Here is a 23728-nt window from a genome sequence, read left to right on the forward strand (position 1 = left end):
AGCTAATTAAATCAAAATAATGATCCAAGAGAATGCCAAAATGCCTATGATGAAAAATGCTATTCATGGCCAGAAAGGGAACTGATGAACTAAGTGGTAGACTGAAGTATATATTTTTTAAACTTTTTTTTGCCTTCCCTGCCACATGACTAATATGGAAATGTTTTGCATGAGTTCACATGTATAAGCAATATCATATTGCTTGCCTTCTCGAGGGAAGGGGGAAGAGTGGGAGGGGTAGGAGAGAGGGAAAGAACATGGAACTCTAAAGGAAAAAAAAGGTTACAAATAATTTTTTTGGAAAAAGAAAAGTTATAAACAAAATTCAACCTGGGTTTAAATATGGTTCCCCATGTCATTTTATGCTACCATGAGACTTTGAATGCACTTTGAACGCACTTAAAAATGCCATTATTGAATGGAATCTAGTGGGCTGAGTTAATTCACTTTCAAACTGTGAGCACATATGGACCCTTGTTTACTGAAGTAACTAGTACTAACAAATACACAGAAATTAGCAGTATGGCTTATGATATCCATAAGCCAAGTCAGAAAGTAGGTCTTGCTCCTTTATGTAGTAAACTATGTGAATGAAAATTTACAATTGCCATCTGAGATGTGATACCATGTCACACTTTAGCTCAATAGTCACCTAAAATTCTGCCATTTTATTGACAGTTCTATCTCAGAATAATTTCATTCACAATTCAGCACAGTTGATGAAGGACGAATGAAGTGCATAGTAATTAACCAGATAGCATTGCTATTTGCCTTTGAAATCTTTTATTATAATTTAATATCTTGATTAAAAAACTTTCCAGACCACATTCTTATCTTATTGTAACAGTAAGAATTATGAATAAAAGAACTCAGCTTCTACATCTTATTGCTCAACATGGTTCTACATAACAGAAAGTACTTGATAGGCTTTTAATGTCTCCTACAGCTCTAAATCTATATCCTATTAATAGCTATGTTTATACAGCATTTTGTTTTGATAAGGCACTGTGTATATATTCCATTTTATCCACATAACAATCCTGTTACAACAACATCCTTTAAAAATGAAGAAACCAAAGCTTAGGAACTAATTTGACTCACTTATAGCCAATGAATACTTGTAAGAATAGAAGTATTTTACATATTAAAAAACTTTTTTTCCCCCTAAGGCAATGGGATTAAGTGACTTGGCCAGGGTCACACAGCAAGAAAGAATTAAGTAACAGGCCCTCCTGACTTCAGGATGACGCTATCCATTGCACCACGTACCTGCCCCACTGCTTTACTTTTTAGATAAGTGTGTCTTTGTAACTTAAAATGTTAGACCCATAATTAGATTTCTTTTTTACCTACTGCATGTTACTATGTCAACAGATTTCTCTGGATATTGAACTTACTTCTTCACTTTTAACAAGTTGGTCTTATAGATTATCTGGAAGACAGAAGAAATCTTTAGAATAAGAGAATTTCCATCTTGTCGTAATTTAGCTCTGAAATCTTTGGCCTATCCTAACATCTCCAATGTTACTAATCAGGAAAAAAATTACATCCTATTGGTACTAACAGTTCACGTTTGGCTATAGTGAACACATGGAAGTTCATTATATAATGTAAAATAGTATGTTGCTCAGGAAATACTGAAACACTGAATATATCACTCAGACAATGGGCATATCACTATGTAATAATTGATTTTAGTGAGCTGGAACAAATTCTAAAATATTGACCCTAATTTTGTAGATGGAAAAAATTTTGTAGTTTTAACAAAAAAAACTTCATGTTTGGTCAATTAGGATACTTTATGAAGGAAAAATACTTTGACATGAGACAAAGAAAGGACTATTAAGCTAAAGCCCTAAATGTGCAATTTATGATCAGGATGAGGATGATCTTACTTCCCCACTGATCTGTATGATTCCACATGACCAAATTAACATATCTATTTAATTTTTCATGATTTTCTTAAAAGAAAAAGGGGGTTTCAATTTTTAGACTGTCCATCAATCACAGATATGGACAAAGTAAATGATGGAATCAGTACTAAATGAAAAATACTTAAAATGATATATTTGTGATCTATTAATGGTTTATAAATATCTACTTGTTTGCATATTCATTCAACTCATTTAAACAAACATTTAATAAATGGCTTGTATTGTAAGCACTGGAGAAGATTTCCAACCTTACTTTGTAGAGCTTACAATCAAATACCATTCTTGTTCTTGCCAAGTATTTAGGAATATTTTATAGAACCGGAGAAACTCCATGACTTTGAAAGATCACTTTGAAAGTTCAACTTCAACCTGAACATCACTAGTATTGAGTAATTGAGCTGCAATTAATGAAGAATTTTTTTAAAATCATATTGAAACAAATATATTTTAATGTATCTCTCAGCCTATGGGTAGTCTTAACAGAATTTGACTGGAGTATTTAAAAATTAGCATGCTGAATTAATATTCTTAACTTGAACCCCTTGGTTTATGGAATTTGCCAGCTGCTCTGAACTAGTCTGGCCGCAGGACATCTTGCTACCACCACCAACTCAGTACAATCCAGTTTTGAACTAAAAATAGCTGCTAGGGTGGTGGCTGTGGTAGGAAGTCCTATCCCCAGAATCCTGGTAAGAGCTGAATGTTTACAAACTGTCTAAAAATCATAGGAAAGATTCCAATGTCAGCATTTTATTCTGAACTTCAGAGGTCTTTGATTTTCTTATTTAAATACCACCTTCCCTACCCCCTCCAAAAAATGATTTAGCTATGTGGGAAAATAGGGTGAACAAATTCTTCTCCCACTTCTCCCATGCTTCTGTTATATCTACAATCATTGACATGAAACTATGCCAGCCTCTGTTGTCCCTGAACAGGAACTGATCATTTGTGATCATTAAAATTTCAAAGGGAGATCAAGTTGTGTGGGGAACTGAGTAGTCAATCAAAGCAGCTATCTTAGGAAATGCTTACCTTCCTCTTCTTCCCACAAAACCCCAAATGGAAAAGAAACTCAGTAAATCAGGGATTGCTTGTGCTGTCATTTCATATCAATAATCACTTTCTAGCATTCAGTATTTTAACCTTTTTGCACACTTTATTGAAAAATAAACATTTTCTTTAAAAAAATTTATTATGGTTTTCTATATTATCTGATTACCCTACCCTAAATTTTTTTCCTGTAGAAACCTGTCTGATGCCCTGTTTGTAGTGGCTAGAAACTGGAAATTGAATGGATGCCCATCAATTGGAGAACAGCTGGGTAAATTGTGGTATATGAATGTTATGGAATATTATTGTTCTATAAGAAATGACCAGCAGGATGAATACAGAGAGGCTTGGAGAGACTTATATGAACTGATGCTAAGTGAAATGAGCAGAACCAGGAGCTCATTATACACTCCAACAATGATACTGTATGAGGATGTATTCTGATGGAAGTGGATTTCTTTGACAAAGAGACCTAACTGAGTTTCAATTGATAAATGATGGACAGAAGCAGCTACACCCAAAGAAAGAATATTGGGAAACGAATGTGAACTATTTGCATTTTTGTTTTTCTTCCCCGGTTATTTTTACCCTCTGAATCCAATTCTCCCTGTGCAACAAGAGAACTGTTCGGTTCTGCAAACATATATTGTATCTAGGATATACTGCAACATATCTAACATATATAAGACTGCTTGCCATCTAGGGGAGGGAGTGAAGGGAGGGAGGGGAAAAATCGGAACAGAAGCGAGTGCAAGGGATAATGTTGTAAAAAAAAAATTATCCTGGCATGGATTCTGTCAATATAAAGTTATTATAAAATTAAATTAAATTAAAAAAAAAAAGAACACTATGTAACTTAAAAAAAAAAAAAAGAAACCTGTCTGATATTATATTGGAAGTTGAGGAATGAGAATTTGATATATAGAAAAACTATTTTATGGAGGACTTTTTTTTCTTACAGATACATTTGTTCAAGAATATGACAGGAACAAAGTTCCCTGTTTTCTGTTGGGGCAAACAATTTTAAAAGAAAATGTCCAAAATATAATTGAAGCCCACAATTTGAATAGTTTCATCAAGTTGTCAGAATATAATGAATAATACATTACAATATAGTAGCAATTTGAATCATCATTCAAATCAAAGACCTACGGATAAAAAAAAAAAAGGCAGTTAGGTAAAAGTGTCCAATAGATCATGTTCCTATTATTCTTTAAAAAAGGGGAGATGGGAGGGCAGCTAGATATCGAAATGGATAGAACATAGGCCCTGAAATTAAGAAGACCTGAATTCAGAGCACAAACACTTCCTACTTGCTTGACCCTGGGCAAGTCACTTAATTCTATTTGCCTCCCCCCCCCAACCCCCATAAGATTAAAAAAAAAGACTCATCAGTCACTGCTAATTTATCAATTAGATGTGATTGACCTACCCCCTCTAGTCCCATTCCCCTTGTGCCAAAATACATATTTGCAAAATGGCTAATTTAGAATATGGTCTATTTGGGGATCAAATTCGCAACTTTGACCTCACTGGCATCACACTCCAATTAGCTGATATAAGCATCCTAGGCATTATGCAAACATACTACGTTTTCCCAAATGTCTGAATTGCCTTTATCAGCACAGATTGCAGACCCTTCGTGACTATTCATTCTCTACCACTATTTTCTATGCCTAAGTTTAGGAGAGCCTAGAATTGGTTCTTTCACTATTTTAAGGATAACAATGTGCCCTTTTAATTGTCTATGTATTGTCTCTAGTCTTCAGTCTGTCATTAACTCATTGTTACATACATTCTCAAGCACAAATAATCATTGGTTCCCATAATGTGTTCTACTTATGTCTATTATATAAATTTTTATTGTCCTTTTAGTTAATTCTTCCAATTTGTTTAGTACATAATTCATACAAAAAATGTTTTAAAAGATATCAATTTCAACAATGATAAATCTAGAATCCTTGAAAGCACTGAACATTTTCTCAAAAACCCAGCCCAGTATCTTCTTCTCACATAGTAAACATTATGAGTTAGTCCTAAAACTATCTGTGTATAGAAACACATACACAATAGCTAAATGTGTGTGTGTATACCTATCTTTAAAAAGTACTTACCTCACCTCCATCCCTCCTCCCCCTTCTTGGATGCTAGGTATGAAATAGTAATTCTTGATAATTAAGTGCTAAGATTAGTTTAAATAGAAGTTACCAAATGGTCTTCATCCTCTTAGAGACATAGACTCCCAGCAGTAGTCTAAGATCAGAGGTTTCAAATATAGCTCATGGACCCCCATTTCCCAAGTGTGGCCCAAATCAGATTTAAATGTTCTTGGGAAATATTTAAAATAAAAATTCAATACACAGATACTAAATCTTAAACTAATTCAATATAAGATGGATAATGATCTTTTATGTACAGTAGTGACTCCTGTTCCTATCTGAATCTGACAAGAGTATTTTAATATATCCTGGCTTTATCTTCCTTCCCCTTACCTTTCATGTTGACAAAGAATGCCAAATTTACTAAGTTACTATTTATGGTGTTTGCACTAAGAATAACAATTTTTTATGACTGTACCACACAGACTTTCCATGTGAATGCATATGGAAATAGATAATATACACACACTGAATTCCCTTTCCAGTTTCTGCAATATACATTTATCCACCTTGTCCTTTAAGTGTAAATGTTCAGCAATCTTTCAAAACGTTGTACACTCACAGAGGAAAACTTTCATGTACCAAAGCTAAATGCAGTTGGTTCCATTTAAAATATAAAGAGTTACATGTAAGGAAGGTTTAAACTTTGAAAAGGAACTCTATGACATTAGTAAAATGTCAAACTTTTTTGTATGACAAAATACATTTATATAAATTTATAAAAATAAATAATATAAATGATAAAATATAAATTACAAATTAGGCGAGCATATATACTCATTACATCAAAGTTCTTTCCGTAAACCCACCTGTCATATGATACTATAAATTTTAATATATTTACAAAACTTGTAAGCTTTGTTCCTACATGTCAAAAGATTAAAAGACAAAAAACATGGCAGGATCTTATATGTTCTCTACTTCTTAGTTGTAGGGCCACAAATTATGAAAATTGTGTACAAAATAATCTGTTCTTTTTTCATGTTTTAATTATAAATACCAAAAGAAATGTGCAAGGCAATTAATTAGATTTTAGAGATGGAAGAACACTATAATAGATATTATCAAAGACTTGTATTATTAAAAAAAAAAGATGATAAATTAGAGCTAAAAGGGATCTCATAAACCATCAAATCTCTTTACAGATGAACAAAGTGAGACCTCAAGAGGTTGTGAGATGCCTGGTGGTCAAAGGTAATAAATGACAAGATTTGAATATGAGTCATATAGAGAGCACAAGTAAAAGATCACAAATGGAGAGTCTGTGTGATATTCCTGAGTTATTAAAGGATCAGATGAAGGAAGACCTTTGACAAAAACTGTATGGAGAAGTTACAAAGAAAACTAAACAAGTTCACAGTAATAGTTTGTTGCACCAGAGTGATAAAGCTCAACTTGAAGTCACAGTTAAAATGTCATGAATCCCCAAGAAGCTTTTCCCAATCTAACAATAGTATTTTAAAAACAACCAACTCTATAATATTTAAGAAATCTGATCAATGCACTGATTACTAATGATTCTAAACTACTGATAAAGAATGTTACCTATGGCGAAGAACTACTGGAGTCAAGATGCAGAATGACAGTTTTTTAGAAATGACCAATAAGGGAATTTGTTTTGCTTTCTTAAGCATATCTGTTTTTGTTTTCCTTTTTTTTTTTTTTTTAAATGAAGGGGCTGGGAGAGGAAAATAAATGCTTAAATAAATACAATTAAGTGGGGAGGGGGGAATAGAAAAAGAGAAGAGAAAGGGGAAAGAATTGCAGTCTAAGTGCTTAACTTCTGATATTTAAGATGAAGCAGGAGAAATTCTAGAAGAATGGTAGAATATTATAAGCAGTTTTGCTTAATAAAATAAACAAAAAAAGCAATGGAAAATAAAAACCAATTTAAAGAAAGTTTAGCCAGAGCCAAAATTATGCAAAGTCATCCTGAGGGCATTTAAAGATGAAACTCAAAGAAAAACAACAGACCAAACCACAGATTAAAAAGATTTTCAGAGTTTTTATAACAACCTTTTTCTAATCAAGGAAAGTACAACCTACTAGTCCCAGATGTGTTTATGGAGCATAAACAAAATGACACTTGAACAAAGTAACTTGACTTAGATGGAATACACTTAAAAGAGATCCTACTAGAGGTGACATAATTTTAAAAGTATTGAGAGAAATGTTCACAAGGGTTCAGAAGAAGATAGCAAAAAAAGTGAAAGTCTCAATGAAGTTAGCTTAATGGCTCCATGACATAAGTAAGACTACTTCAAGTAGTCATTCTCCACTGTTGGCCCACAGTTCTTCTATTCCTTTCCTTATTTCTTACAGTGATACCACATCACATTCATATACAACTTATTCAGCTCTTCCTTTAGTTTCCAAGTGTTTTTCTCACCACAAAAAGAACTGCTAGAAGTATTTTTGTACATAAAGAACCTTCTCTTTCTTTTATTTTTTAGGAGTACATCTAGCAATGGTGTAGCTGAGTCAAAGAGCATATACTTTTCATGTATGGTTGGATTCACACAGGTCCACCAATATCAATGTTTCACACAGTCCCACCAGTATTTACCATTTCTCCTTTTTTTGGCCACCTCTGTTACTGATGAGTGTGAGATGGAATCTCAGAATTGCTTTTATTTGCATTTTTCATTAGTAGAGATTTGGAGTGCTTTTTTCATATTATTATCAAGAGTATGAATTTCTTCCCTTGAGGATTGCCTATTCATATCCTTAGTCCCTTAATTGGAGAAGGGTTTGGATTTTTACAATTTCTTTTTGGAAACTGAAAACTTCTCAGAGAAACTTGAAGCAAAGATTATTTTCTTCCTCTGTTTCCTTTTGAATATCAACATTATTAAATGCTTTATGCAAAAACTTTTGAAATTTATGTAACAAAAATGATTTTGGTCTTCTATAAGATATCTTATTATATATTGATATGTTTCTTATTTGATCATGAACCTTTCTTCTGTTTCTAGACAAAAAAAATAATTTACTAAATACTGATTTACTTACTCTTTTTTGGATAATTTAGGGCAGTATTCTGTCTCTACCTTGCTATAATGATAAGCATCTCTCCCAATAAAGCATTATTATTCTGTGCTTTAGTTCTTCCCACTTTTCCCCTTCAGGCTCTAAGCTGTCACCAAAGGTTACTAGTCCAACTACTACCAGTTCACCCCCATTTCTAGTCTGCTAGGAAAATATGTCAGGGGTTAAGAACTATATGTTAAATAAGAGTCAATAAGTCTGAGTATAAAAGTTCTAAACCACAAAAGTACTGGATAGTAATTAAGGATCTTTGAGAGAGCTATTTTTTATATAAGCTCAATATTACTACTTTATGTAATAGTAAGAATATTCCATTCAGAGAATTAGAAACAAAAATTAAAATTGAAAACAAAAAATTTCAACTTGAATATTTAATCAGTAAATTCAGAAAACAGTGGATTGTCAGATTTTTTTTTGCTGGAATTACAAATAATCTCAAATTTATGGTTCAAATTTTAGACGCACTTCATTCATGACTATAAAATATAATTCAGACAAAGTCCTTGTGTTTTTGTGTATTATCACTTTTTAAATGAGGATATCTATAAGATATCAGATAATTGATTTAAGGAAGAACCTTGGGAGGCAGGTAGATGACTCAGTGAGTAGAGTACCAGCCTTGAAATCAGGAGGACCCCAGTTCAAATTTGGTCTCAAACACTTAACATTTCTTAGTGACCCTGGGCAAGTCACTTAACCCCAAGTGCCTCAGCAAAAAAAGAAAAGAAAAGAAAGAAGGAACCTTGGAAAATATTGACTAGCTCTACTATCTCCCCTTGTGGCCTTATAACTTATTACTAACTTACAACTTTTATAATTATTACTAACTTATTACTAGCTGGTGGAAAAAAGGCATCATTTTAAGCAAAATTTTAAAATATGGATCTGATTTGAATGATTTTCAAGATTTTGTAAATAATGTAGAATCGGTCAATTTTCAATCCTTGCGATTATACAAAAGCTAAAAAAGATAGTGAGCATTATTGTAATCAGCAGTGCTAAAGCTGAAAGTAGGTTTCAATTTAATCACTATAATTTAGACAAGGGTGAGAAATCATTTAACATTACATTTCACAACAATAAATTTACTGGGGAAAAAGTTAGTGATTGGGATGCACTTCCATTAATCAAATCACAACAGCACAATAACAGCAACCATAGGTAGGCTGTAGACACAAATCCAGCAAAAAAAATCAATGAAAACATTCTGTGAGAATCAGTTGGCTATTATAATAGAGTTGTGTATTTTACTCTTTATAAATTATATACTACAAATCTTTCATATCAATAAAACAGACTTACATATTCATTTTTATGGATGAATATTCATCTCCATTTACATGTGCTATTGCTTTTTTTCCCAGTTGTGCTTAACTTTTTCTTTCTTTCTTTCTTTTTTTTGGCTGAGGCAATTGGGGTAAAATGACCAGGGTCACATAGCCAGGAAGTGTTAAATGTCTGAGGTCACATTTGAACTCAGGTCCTCCTGACTTCAGAGCCAGTGCTCTATCCACTGTGGTATCTAGCTGCCCAGTGCCTAACTTTTTATGACCCCCTTTCATTCTCTAGCTCAGTTTACAGATTAGGAACAGAGAAACAGCAAAAAGAGACTTGCCGGGGTCACACAGCTAATGAGTGTCAGAGGACAGATTTAAACTCATGAAGATGAGTCTTCTTTATTCCAAGTCCAGTGCTCTACTCACCTTACCATCTAGTTACCTATATATCCAGAAACATTCCCCATCTCTTCCCCTGAAATTTTAAAAATTTACCAGCAAATAGATGCAATTAGCTATTATTATATATTATAATTCTTTTTGAAAAGGCATTTGACTCAACAGTTCTTTGATATAACTGATTGCAGCTTTCTATTTGCAGAGTGAGATTCATTTTAAAATTCCAATCAAGTTCAGTGAGATACTACTAGAATATCTATAAGTAGTCAGCTCAGTGCAGCATACTACATGAAATAGGGCACTAGTTAATACAGTTAGAAAATCAGGCTAATGACAAGTTGGTGACAGGTGTGATTACTTTATATATAAGTGAGTTAGCATCATTCTTCTATAGTCCCAAAATCAAACTGTAGCCATCTTTCAAATGCTGGCCATAATTCACAAAATTCGCAACCATTACAAATTTATCATGATTAATATGAAATTGCTCAACAACGTCGATCAGAGATGAAGGTAAATTGCCCATTTAGTAATCCAACAAATGTCCCATGTCTCAAGTCTCAACCTCCCAAGAAAATATAATAGTTCTTTATTATCTCATCATGTGTTAAGTCCTATCAATGTGTGTTTTATCAGTCTTTTGTGTTAAAGAAATCTTTTGTAGTTGAGCAAATGAATAGCTTAAGTACCTTTTTTATTCCTTTGGAAAAGCCCTATACATGAATCATATGTAAACTTGACTATCTTGGGGTTCCAGATTGGGAGAATTTAAGGAATCAAAGACAATGAATAAAAAGGATTATGAACCACTCTCTTTGAAGGCCAGGCTCACCCAAAAATCTAGTACCTGCAGTGCTCAGAACATTGTGCAAGAAGGCACCTGCAGTTTCCAGGCCAGTATCAGATCTACTTTCATGTTAAAATTTTCATATTTAATTCAGATTGCCCCCAAAAGTCTTGGTATCATTTGAAGCTTAACCACACCAAGATTGGGGAGGCATTGTATTTTAGAAAGGAAAATAGTGTTTACTATGTGAGAAGTAACAAGGTACTAGTAGGGACTCAAAAATCTAAATCTCTAATTCCAGCATTCTACAACTAAATTCTATCAGTGATGCTACTAGTTATGCCTATGCTACTAGAGGAAAGTCGCTGACAACCTCTCCAAAATTCATTTTCCTCATCTAAAGTAGGAAATACCAGCTTCCAAGCTAATTCAAAAGGCTCCTCTAAGGATTAAAATATGTGAAAGTATCCTATAAAACTGCATACACACACTAATATACACACATCATATGAAAAATAAGAAATTATAATTTCAAAAGGTTCAAAATTGGGTAGACAACTAAAAATGATCCTATTTACATAGAAAATAATCATAAGAACTTATCCCAAGATCAAAGGTACCTGGCTTTTTCCATTAGCAGATGTTCTCAAAAAGTTGCCTTAGAATTAGGGTTCCTACCTTTAATTCTGGTTGACCTGAGAGAAGTAAGTCAATACAAAAGTACCTTACCCCAAAAAGATCATTAAATTGATCAATCTAAAGACAAGATTACAATATGGTAAAATTTACAAATCCCTTCTCAGTAGGTTTTTAAGACAATTGCTTTTCCCATCCAAGTCCACCAACCCACAGAAATCTAGAGGTGAGTGGAACCTACGTTAAGAATCCCAGCTCTAAAGAAAATGTTTAATATTGATTTTTGATTACCCCTACTAGCACTTCCCGGACATATAATGAAAATAAAAAGCCTTTGTGAAAGGGTAGAAAGAAACCAGCTTACTCCAACTTTCCCCTTTGACCTTTTCCTCCCCTTCTACAGTTTCTCAATCTCATCTCTTTAATTTTTAAGAAAATTAAGGCCATTTGTTATGATCTACTCTTCATCTCAAAAACCTTTAACATCTCCACTTATTATCCTCTATACTCTTGCTTTCTTTCACCAGGCTTTGATAATAAAGTGACCCTTCTCCATGCCAATGTCAGTCCCTCTACATGCGCCTTTGGTTCAATTTTTCCCCATCTTCTCAATCATCTCAACCTCTAATCTACAAAATCTTCCCATCTGCTGATTCTTTCCCTGTGGCCTACAAGCATGCCCTACAAAAACAAAAACACTTCGTTAAACCCTATCCATGCCCTCAAGCTCATTCTTATCTCTCCCCTTTCTCTGCAAACTTAAAAAAAAAAAGACTTCTATACTCTTTTGGTTCCAGTTTTTCTATCAGTCCTCAATTCTTTTGGCATATGGTTTATGATATCACTCAAATGAAACAATTCTTTTCTCTTAGATGATTCTGAAATGCTTTTTTCTCCTAGTTGTTTCACCTAGATGTAAGTCTCTTTCTTGGTCTCTTACTAAGTTTATCATACCCCTGAACTGTGCATGTTCTCCAAAGCTTTGTCCTGAGCCCTTTTCTCTTTCTTAACTCTCAGTGATTTTATCAATTCCATAGATTTAATTATATGCAGATGACTTGATATATCCAGCTTCCAGAATCAAGCCTCTCCTCCAGCTTTCCTTCCATATTGAAATTCCTACCAGTACTCCTCTCTTATCCAATCACTTTTTCTTCTATTCACAATCACTTTAAGCCTTCATTACTGTACATCTAGACTACTACAATAGCAGTGGCCTTCTAATTAGTCTCCCTTACTCAAGTTTCCACTACTCCAGTTTATACTTCTCCAACTCCACTCCCACCCCAAGGTCTTTATACAGGATTTCTCTTGGTTCCTCACACATGGAACTCCACTTTGCTCATTCATATTTTTGAGCAGGCTATTCAAAGGCCATGTCTGAGGGATGACTACATATCCTCCTCAGTTCTGCTTCATTAGAATTTTTATCTTCCTTCAACATACAGCTGCTTAAGTACCTTCTACAAAAAGTTTTCTTGGTGTCCTCCCTCAACTTCTAGAGCTCTTTTCCCTCTCTATTTTGTATTTATTTGCATTTATTCTTTTAATTTATTCAGATAATAGGTACTTTATAAAAACTACTTAATGAAATTTACCTCCTCCTCCATCCCAAGCTTGAAAAGAGTAGCAGTCACAAAAGACATCCTGCTTCTTCAATTCAAACCAGGCAAATATTAAGATATTGTCTCTAGCACACAATATCTCCCCATGTAATGTTTTCCCATTTAAACAATATCAAAGTTTATCAGGTTTTTTCAGTCCAATAATTTAGTCATCCTATAATTATCTGAAAGATTACCACACGTTCTCTTAAAATTTTTAGTATTAACAGTACTATCATATTCAGTTATATGTTGGATTAAATTGGTTGGCCTAGATCTCAAGCATCACTTTAAAGCATTGTTTCTCTGGGAAGATGAACTCCAAATTCTAAACAACCTATTCCCAAAGAGACTTTTTATAAAACACAGCTTGCAAACTGAGGACTAGTATATGTGGATGATCAACTTCCTGCTTTGAAGTACCAGTCTGCCTTTCTTTCCTCTCCTCATCACCAGTAAGTTGGAAGCCACCTTCTCTTATTGCACACAGAAAATAATTGCTATTAGGCAAAGCAAAACTTAATTAGAAAGACATATCTGCTATAAAATGAATTGTGCTGTCATTCAAAACCAAATAAAAGATGTCTGATACCTGCATTTTGAAATTTAGCACAATTTGTAACATCTGATAATGTGGATTATTGAAAGCTATACAGAAACTAAAATCTTAGTAGAAATTCAATCAGTTGGATGAACCATTAACTTGTTACAGCCAATTTAGTTCATTTAGAAAGAACATATTATATTCATTATCAATTCACAAAGTCGATTCTTTGTAGCCAATTAAAAATACATCAATTAACAAAGTTCATGCTTTGTAACCAATTAAAAATGCATTATCAATCAAGCATTTTTTAATGTAATTACTACAGAAAAAAGCAGAAAGCTAGGTAAAGTGACAAAGTGGATACAACACGGCCTGAAGTCAGGAAAACTCAGTTCAAATATACTCAGATATCAGCTGTGTGACCCTAACCAAGTCATTTTACATTGTTTGCTTCAGTTTCCTTGTCTTTAAAATGAGCTGGGGAAGGAAATAGCAAACAGTAAATGGAATCAGACTGCAACAACTAAAAAACGATGTTCAATTACCACCTTTTCCCCTTGATCCTTACCAGGTAAAAGTGCCTTCTCCTGTAAGGTTATTTTCTAAATACTCTAGGTATGTGTCTATGTATAGTGTGCACATAAGCATATACATATGTTTGGTTGTATATACATATATAATATTATATGTTTATATAATATACATGTCTACATTCCAATAGCAGGTGGTAATTGAACTGAGTCTTGGAAGTCAGGGACTCTCTGAGGTCAAAGTGAAGAGAGAATGCATTCGAGACACAGAGGAAACATTGAAAAAGCAAAGAGACAAAGATTAGAGATGGAGCATCCTGTGTGAGGGAAATCTGGTTAGCCAAAAAAACTAGACTATAATATATATACAGAGAGGAATAATGTGCCAAACAAAGGAGTTTATATTCGATCTCACAGCTAATATAAAACCACTGTAGCTTAAGAATAGGGGAGAGAAGTGATCATACAGGTGCTTAAAGAAAATAATTTCAGTAGCTGTGTGGAAGGTGAAATGGAGTGGGAAGATACCAATTAGCACAGCTCTCTTGGTAGCTATCAGTCTTCAAAGGCGGAGCTTAACCATGGAAGAGGAACTAAATGTCAGGAGTTTTAGGCTGAATCACAGAAGAGTTTAGCTCATTGACTAATAGAATGTCAGTATCAAAAAATACCAAAGATACTTTCAGGAGGTTCTCAAGACCAAACTCTTTTTATAACATTGGTAAGAGCTTTTAATTTTGAACATGGTAAATGCCAACAGATAGAACCCACATAAACAAAAGCTCTTAGGGTAGGGGATGGGAGTAAATTGCTCCTCCATGCTTTTTAAAAGCATGGTCCTGAGACCAAAAAGTCTCATTGATGAAAGAACTGAACAGGCTACATAGACAGGAAATGTCTGAGACCACATTTGAAACCTTTATTTTACAATATAAGAAATCAAAGCCCAAAAATTCCTGGCAGTTTGTGCAAAATCATATTGCAAAATTTTTCAGTCTTTACCATCATGTTTCAAAAGCCTTTCACTTTAGTAGATCACTCCATTCCTATGGCCCTTCTTATTGCCTCGTTCCTCCCAAAACTACCATTTTCAAGAAAGCCCAGGCTAGTTATGTTCACCCTTTCATTTCCTTCTATTCTGTTCCTGATTCTCCCACTTTCTTGGATGGGAAAGCTCCTATTGCCCCCAGTTCCTTTTATGTATTGTCTTCCCCCATTAGAATATTAGCTTCTTTAGGGAGGAAATACTGTGTTTCTATTTCTATTTTCACATAATAAATACTTAATATATGCTTGTGGATTTGACTTGACTAAGCATTAAGAGAAATCGAGCTTCTAAACTTTCTTATGTGCACACAAATTAAATTACTGCTAAAATCTTGAGATTCCTTCATATCATAAAGTTGTAATAATAATAGTAATAATAGCTAACACTTAAATAGTATTTTAGGTTTGCAAAAGTTTTCAAAGCTCTTTACATATTATTTAATTTAATCCTTCCAAGAATCCTGTGAGGTAGATGCAATTATCTCCAATTTTACAAACTGAGGAAACTTGAGTTAAATGACTTGTCCAGGGTCATACAGCCAATAAATGTGTAAGGAAAATGAGAATTACACAGAACAAAATAGAAAAAGCATGAGATATTTTAGTACAATTATTCCCAAAGTATATTATTTTCACTCTATTTCTGTTAACAATTAGAACCATATAAAAGTGAGATTGACCATCTGAGGAGGTGGTAGGGAAGCTGGATGAACACTTGGCAGATTATGTTATAGTGAGGATTCATTTTAGGTATGGATTGATCTAGATTGCAAGCAAGGTTCCTTTCTAGAATGATTCTATGATTCTTTGAAAATCACTAAAAAATGAATCAATAATTAGGATAATGAATATTAAACCAAGCAAGAGGCACAAATACTTCAAAACTGTGAATATATCCATTTTGGGGGGATTCTGCCATAATCGATTTTGACTGGTATCAATCACACACTGCTGTATCAGTCTCCTAAATATTCACAATAACCCTCTATTATCTAGATGATAAGTAAAAGAAAGAAGAGAACGTACATTAGTGACATAATACAGGTAAGTTGGGTGTCCTTAAAATCCCACCAGTATAAGCAGCTATGTAAAGAAATTTTTTAACAGAAACTATTAGCTCTCAACTAATAATCTTAGACAGTTGCCTGGGGCACTGAGGATTTAAAAGACTGGTCCAAGGTCTGAGACAGTATGCCTCAAAAAAGCAGGCTGTCTACTTCTCCTTGCTGCCCTTCTGAGGGCCATCACCACCCTTGGATGCCTTTGCACAGTCCTGCCTTACTTAAATCCAATTGACTTGCAAATCAAGACATCATCCTCCTAGTGTCATTAGTCCCTTTTGCGAATTCACATTTAATAACAACAATCTTATACACCTCTGGTTTGTACATAGTTGTTGCATGTCCTCGCTCTCATTAGACAATGGGAGAGGACTGATTGTTTTGCCTCTTTATCACCAGTGCTTTAGCATACAGTATCTGGCTTATCTGGCATATAGTAGGGGCTTAATAAATGCTGGTTGCATGACTAAATGGAAGGGATGAAAATTAGTCTTCTGTCATTCTTAACTCCATAAATATATAGAGAATTGATTATATAAATAAGTATAGTGTCAGTCATGCCTGGAAGATATTAGCTAGAAATCAACAAATTAACAAGAAATTAAGCACCTCCACAACTAGGAGGTGCTTACTTACATAAGTGCTGAAAGTAATGTGCTGGAATGAGTATTAAAACTAAAATCAACAGTAACTGGCCTCAAGGAGCACATGTTCCACTGAAGACATGTGCACACACACATCCAAACATACACCCACATACTACATCTGTATGTGTGAAAGTATCATACAGAATATTTACATATCATACACATATATACACATATATATACATACATATATAAAATACAGAGAAAAAGAAAAGAATTCCTTTTTCCCACTCCCCCTGAGGTTTCTACATTAAAATTAGACAAAAATCAACACAATAGAAACAAGAATAATCTAGTTGGGAAGGCCCAGTTCTATTTGTATATAGGGATGTAGGCTAACTGTATCTATAAGTCAAGTAGTCTATCTGTCTTTTTTCTTTCTTTCTAGACATCACAGAAATTCACCTTCTCTTCCAACTATATCTATAATTACTGCCCTATGCCAAGGCACCCATCCCATTCATCATATCTTAGGGATTGATCTGTTTAGAGCACGGACAAATTGTTAAAGGGATCTACTGTATCTTCCAAGTTTCACTGAAATTACATTCATTTTTTTTTTAAAGGAATCATTCAAAAAAATATGGTAAAAATTCTGAAGGGGGAATTGACAAAACTAAGTAACAAGTACAAATGACATTAATAGACTCAATAAAGTTGGGATTTGGACTTCCATTGTGGCACGTTCATGTTTTCAAATACAGAGCAACATTCCGAATTATCAAAGTTGGAGTTGTGACTATGCATATATCACCCTATAAATCAACTAGTATTTATTAAATGCCTATGATGTGCTAAGTGCTGAAGATACAAAGAAATGAAGAAAAAAATTTCTTCTCTCAAGAAACTCACAGTCTAACAGAAGAGCTAACATGCAACCATGTACTAGCTATATGCAGGATAAATTGGGAGTAATCTCAAAGGGAATACATAAAAATTAAGGACTAGAAAGACTTCTTGCAGAAGGTATGCACTATTGCTTTAAACACACCTAAAGAAAGCAAGGGAAGTTAGAAGATAAATAGAGATGAAGGAAAATATTCTTAGAATTAGTTTTTAAAAGCTGGCTGTAGAGTGATGAACTTTCAATTGCTACATCTCTCAAATACCATACAATACATTATAAAGGGGTCATCTTCTGCATTCCTGTGGAAATAGGTGCCTCAAAAAAAATTCTCAAATCCTTGATGTAACAAAGAAGCACGATAAGTGTTTCAAAGTATTTGCTGAAATGAAACATGCATACAATTCAGCAAAGTGAGTTGATACTCCTTTGGAAAGGCATAGTCAGTCTCTCAACTTCATTTATGAAGTACCTATTACTTCCCAGGCACTGTGCTAAAGTCTGGGGAAACAAAAAGGCAAACAAGACCATATCAAAGACAACAGTCACTGATCTCAAAAAGTTCCCTCTCTAATGAGTCAGGAGACTGATCTCAAATCCCACCTCAGAAACTTAATTATGTGAACTCACTTCAATATAGTTTCCTAATTGGTAAAAAGGAAGATACTATCTATCTCAAAGAATTCTTGTGGTAAAAGTTGTTTGCAAATTTAAAGACTATACAGATGTGGGCCTTTTGGTATCAATCACAAGAGCATTAGTTTTCTTATTTCTAGGAGAATCAAAATTGAGTTTTTGATATCAGTCTGCTAGAGTTGATAGCAGTAAGAAAAACAAGGAATACATTTTCTCTGAGTAGTCCATTTAACAATACCTCTCTTTTATAGTTATACCTACTTTTCTATAATAAAATGGATTAAATAGTTCTCTACTTTTATAAATAAGATACTTAAACAGCTTAAATATCTTGAGTCTTAAAATTAGAAGCAGAATTCTTTCTTCTGCCATCATTTTATTTCACTGACTTTCTTTGAAGTCTGTCACTAAGTAATCAACAATAACTAGCATGTGTTATCATATGACAATGTATAAAATAATATACCAGAGTAAGACCTTTTCTTTCAATAATTTTGGGTTCTAAAAAGCAGCATAATTATTTTAATGATATACTTAGGGAAAAGATTTATCTACAAGAGAAAACAAGGGTAACACTAATTAAAAGATGTCTCAATTTATAACTGTGCAATTAATTTTCTGTATCAGTTTCCCCCCCTTAAATACTGCAAAATCTGTATTATGTATGTCACTGGCAAAGAGGTAGAGTGAGAATGCTAATTTGACCTCTGCATTAAGGAACAAAGAAAAATGTCAAAGATGGCAATTCATATGCAATAATTGAGTTTGCTGTTCACTTTCAGGAATGATATTTTAAATTCTCTTTATATTCTGAGCTCTGGGAAGACCATGTTAAGTGGGATAAATAGGTAATAATGAAAGAAATATAACAGCTTGAATTTATCAATTACACTATATCCTAAACTCCACCCTCATTGACCTTGAAATCATTTGAAAGGGTTCTAGCAATGTTTAGGTATACTGTCCCAATATTTCAGAGCAGATGTGAAAGTGACACAGTATCTAAACAATTGTGATTACTCTAGCAAAATGATGTTCCCCTCCCCCCGTTGCCATTCACCACCACAACAGTACAAGAATCACCTTATTTTAAGGAAGGGCAATTGAAAACTGCATTGAACTCTGAATTAAATGATCTGTCTTCAAATTCTGATTCTACCATTTACTATACTTGTCAATAGGAGAGTAACTTCCCATCTCTGGTTGTCACTAATTTACCATTTGACCCATATAATGAAAAGGAGCACCAGCTCTGAACTCGGAGGACTAGGTTTCAATCCTGTTTATAATGGTTATTACCTCTGAGATTTGCTGCAAATCACTTAAGGTCCCTGGAAATCGGGTTCCCCATTTGTCAAATGAGGAGGTTGGTCTAAACATCAAGCTTCCTAAATCTATGTTCCTATGTACAACACAGAAGAGTTGGTCTAAATGACCACTAAAGAGTGAACAAATCACTTCTCTCAAGCTTAGTTTGTTCATTTGTAAATGGGGATAAAAAAAAATCTCACAGGATTGTTGAAATACATATATATATATATACACACACACACACACACACATATGTAGATGTGTATGTATAAACAAGTATATACATATACAGATAGATAGTTGGGAAACCTTGTTTAGTAGTATCTAACTCTTTACAATCCCATTTGGGATTGATTTCTTGGCAAAGAAACTTGAGTGTTTGCCATTTCCTTCTCCAGTTTATTTTAAAGATGAGAAAAGAGGTAAATGGGATAGGGGTGTGTGTGTGTGTGTGTGTGTGTGTGTGTGTGTGTGTGTGTGTGTGTGTAGGGAGTAAACAGGGTTAAATGATTTGCCCACAGTCACACAGCTAATGAGTGAGGCAGGATTTGAATACATATCTTCCTGACTTCAGGCTCTGTACTCTATTCATTATACTACAGCTGCCCCTTAAAATGCTATATAAATACCTATTATCCCTCCCACCACTATCAATTTATAGGTCTATAAAATCCTGAAGAACTAGCTGTGACCTCAAGCAAAATACTTAACTCTCTGCCTCAGTTTCCTCTTCTGTAAAGGAAAAGAACTGGACTCACTTCCTCCAAGACCCCTTGCAGTTCTAAATCTATGATTCTATGGGCTTATGATCAACTCTCAAGATATTTGAGACATCCATGACAAAAAACTGGACAGAGACAACAAAAGTCATACTCTGAGCTACCTAAAAGACTTTAGCACTTAAAAAAAACAAAAGGAAATGAATGTACATGTACACAAAACATTTAAAATTTTAAATCTGCAATTCCCAAAGGGTTATTGAATTTTACATTTCTTTAAAAATAAAATAAGAAAAGCAACTCCAAACATTTTCTCTCCTTTGAAATTTCAAAGCAGAAATGCGTTAATAATGTATAACTTTTTACCTACAGCACTTTGAAGCTTTATGGTACAATTCAAACACACTAATCATTTCTACAAAGTACCTTCATTTACAGCCTCATACTTCTTGTATCATTCTGTCCCAACACTTGAAAAGCTTTTAACTAGATGATCCTAAGAAAACCTTTCTCTTTATCATAATTGTACCTTTTACCTGATATTCCTGTTTTGAAACTCCTAGAAGGAAAGAAACTAAGCAAGAGATTTCCTTAAATCTGTATGAACTCCATTACAAACTGCATTCTTCAAAGAGAATTCTATTGTGAATTTATAAGTAACAGATGTAACTGTTTCATTTGACCTCTCCCCCCAAATAATAAAATGAAAGGCAATATTATCAGAGGCTACAAAATGATAAAATTCATAAGTACCACACCTTTCTTCTAAGAGAGGAGGAAAGAGACTGAGTTAAAAGAAAAAAGCATTTGATATTTACTTATCAACATCTTTGCACAGCCTGCTATTCATCTTATCCCGGCAAGGGTCCAAGATTATCTGAGGTTCTAAGGTAAACTGCATGATGTTTAGAATGCATTCAGACAAACCATTTCTCTCCCCTTCATATGATGCAGCAATTCCTAACAAAATCCAATGCAAATTAAACAAATAAAAATCTCAGCCCATCTGAGCCTTTTATTAGAATCCCTTTATAGAATGTTTTGTCTGTTTTATATTAAGGATGCCTCCTGGATACAAAGTGAATCTAATCAAAAGTCAAAAATTATCAGAACATACTGTAAAAAAAAAAAAAAAAGAATTACATACTTTCATAATGCCTACTATAAGAAAACAATTTACTTAATACCTTAATCTATACATACATATATATTATATATACATATACATATATATATATGCATATTTCAAATCACAGATTTAGAGCTTTTATAGACTAGGAAACAGACCCAGTATGAAAAAGTTGACTTGTCCAAGGTCACACATGTAGATATAGTGATAAAGCCAGCTTTAGAACCAAAATCGTGATTCTAAACCTAGCGTTCTTTCTACTCCAGCACAATCTCTCCCCCAAATCCTACCTACTTTGACAGGTGTTTAAGTAGCTACTAAAATGCATACTATCTTCTCCCTTTCTCTACTAATAAACATAAGATGAAATGCTGACCTGCATTAAATCTGCACAGCTGAGTTACTCGACATACCATTTAACACGAAGGGAAAATAGTGGATGATTAGCAACACCAGGCGTTCTTCTAAATGAAAATGTAGTTTGTTTCTTTTTGGGAAAACCAACATAAAGAATCTACATATTCGTCTTAAGACTATACTCGGCCGTACCAAACAAGAACCAAATCTCATCTTTTTACCCTTTTTAAATCTCATTAGGATTTACTTTTAATGTCTCTCCTACTTTATCTTTGCTCAGTAGGACTCAAAGCTGGGTGGGGCGTAGTACAGAAAGACAAGATTTTTTTTCTTTTTCTTTTTTTTTTTTTTTTTTAACAATGGACAAAGAAACAAATTATCTTTTCAAAACAAGAAAGTAGTAATACTCCACTAACCCGCTTTACGACAGAAAAACAAATCTGATTTCTACTGAGGGCAAAAATCCTAGAAGTCAAAATCCCATTCCTCACTTCAGTAAAAAGTGGCCTCTAAACTCTCATTTCAAGGACATTGGCTCGGGGTTAAGGGGTGGGGGGCGACCTTGTACTTTTCTGAAAAGTATGTATGTGACTTATCAAATAAAAAATGAAAGAAGGTGAATGGGGAGGTGAAGAAGGGGTGAGGGGAGGCTGAAAGAGTAAAAGAAAACAGAAGGTGGAGAAAGAGAAAAATGAGGGGGGCGGGGAAGAGAAGGAACCCGGAGAGGAAGCAGGAGGTTTGGAGAAAGAAAGAGGAGGAGGAAGAAGCGGAGGAGGGGTGGAAGGCCCATTAAGAAATCTTCAGAGCAAACTAAAGTTGATACTTACAGTTTTGCAACTGCAACGCCCCTGTAGGCTGCAGAGTCCAGCCGAGTAAAGCTGTGTAGGACAGCAGCGGGAGCACCAGGGACTCGGGCGGCTCCGAGGAGCCTAGGCTGCTGCTGCAAAGCTTCTTTGCCTGCCCGGCTAGCAACGATGGCTGGGGCTGGGGCTGGTGCAGCCCGGCACTTTTCCTCCTCCTTCTCCAGCCGCTGTTTGCTACTCAGGCTTCGCTCCTCTCCAGCACCGGCTTCTCTTTTTCTCCAGGAGCAGAGCTCAGGACCTACGAAGCACACACGCTTCCCATCCAAGGAATGTGTGTGTTTGTGTGTGAAGGAGATCTGTAGTGCCTACGTGGGGAGGGACCTCCCCCCACCACCACCACTGCCTCGGGTCCCGCGGCTGCGAGGAGAGCTCAATCACCCGAGCTGCTGCTGCTGCTGCGTCGGCGGCGGCAGCAGCAGGAATAGGAGCGGCAGCGGCAGGGAAGGGGAGGGGGCCAGGAGCCGCCGCCGCCGCTGTTTTGCAGCTGGGATCAAGCTAGGGGGCGGGAGCCAGAATCTGCGTCTGTCTCGAGCTCTGTCTGTAGCTCAGGGGGCTGTGCACCAGCAACAGCCTTAGAGGGGCTGCGGAGCAGCGCGGCTCCTCCCCCTTTGCCTTGCGCGCGCTTGTGCGTGTGTATGCGTGTGTGTATGTGCGTGTGTGCGCGCGCTCCCGCGCGCACCTCCTGCGGCCTTTCGCTCTCTGGTTACAGTAACTGCTTTCTGCCTCTCTCTTCCTATCCTCTGGGCCCTCTCTCCCTCTGCTTTGCCAGGAGATACATTGTAACGGAACTGGGACACTGGGCGCTGCATTGTGGGAGCATTTAAAGCAGCAGCAGAAGAAGCCAATCACACCGATTCTTCCCCCACTCCTCCCCGCCCCCCCAGCCTTACACATACACACCTCACATTTCAACTTTGTTCAAGCTGCTCTACTACGCACTCGTCTGCTGCTGAGCCTCACAACCAAAACACATCCCCCCACCTTGCACTCCTCCCCACCCCCCATCCCAGCCAAGCTCAAGTTTCCCCGGCTGGGTCTCAAGCTGGGGCACCGTGTGAATAGGAGAGCCAGATTTCCCCGAAATGATGAGAGCTAGGATAAATGTCTTGTTTATCATAAGAAACTCATGAGCAAAATCTTCCA

The 23728-nt window shown here is 35.2% G+C and overlaps 1 protein-coding gene across 1 annotated transcript in view; it reads right to left on the bottom strand.

The window, feature by feature from the left end:
• RASSF8 (Ras association domain family member 8) overlaps positions 1-23172 on the bottom strand; it is a 93832-nt gene extending 70660 nt beyond the window's left edge. Inside the window, exon 1 of the mRNA XM_052000176.1 lies at positions 22550-23172. The gene's annotated coding sequence lies outside the window, so the exon portion shown is untranslated. The remainder of the gene's footprint in view (positions 1-22549) is intronic.
• Positions 23173-23728: the final 556 nt, after the last annotated feature.

This window comes from Antechinus flavipes, chromosome 5 (assembly GCF_016432865.1).
Source record: "Antechinus flavipes isolate AdamAnt ecotype Samford, QLD, Australia chromosome 5, AdamAnt_v2, whole genome shotgun sequence".
Classification (NCBI taxonomy): Eukaryota; Metazoa; Chordata; class Mammalia; order Dasyuromorphia; family Dasyuridae; genus Antechinus; species Antechinus flavipes.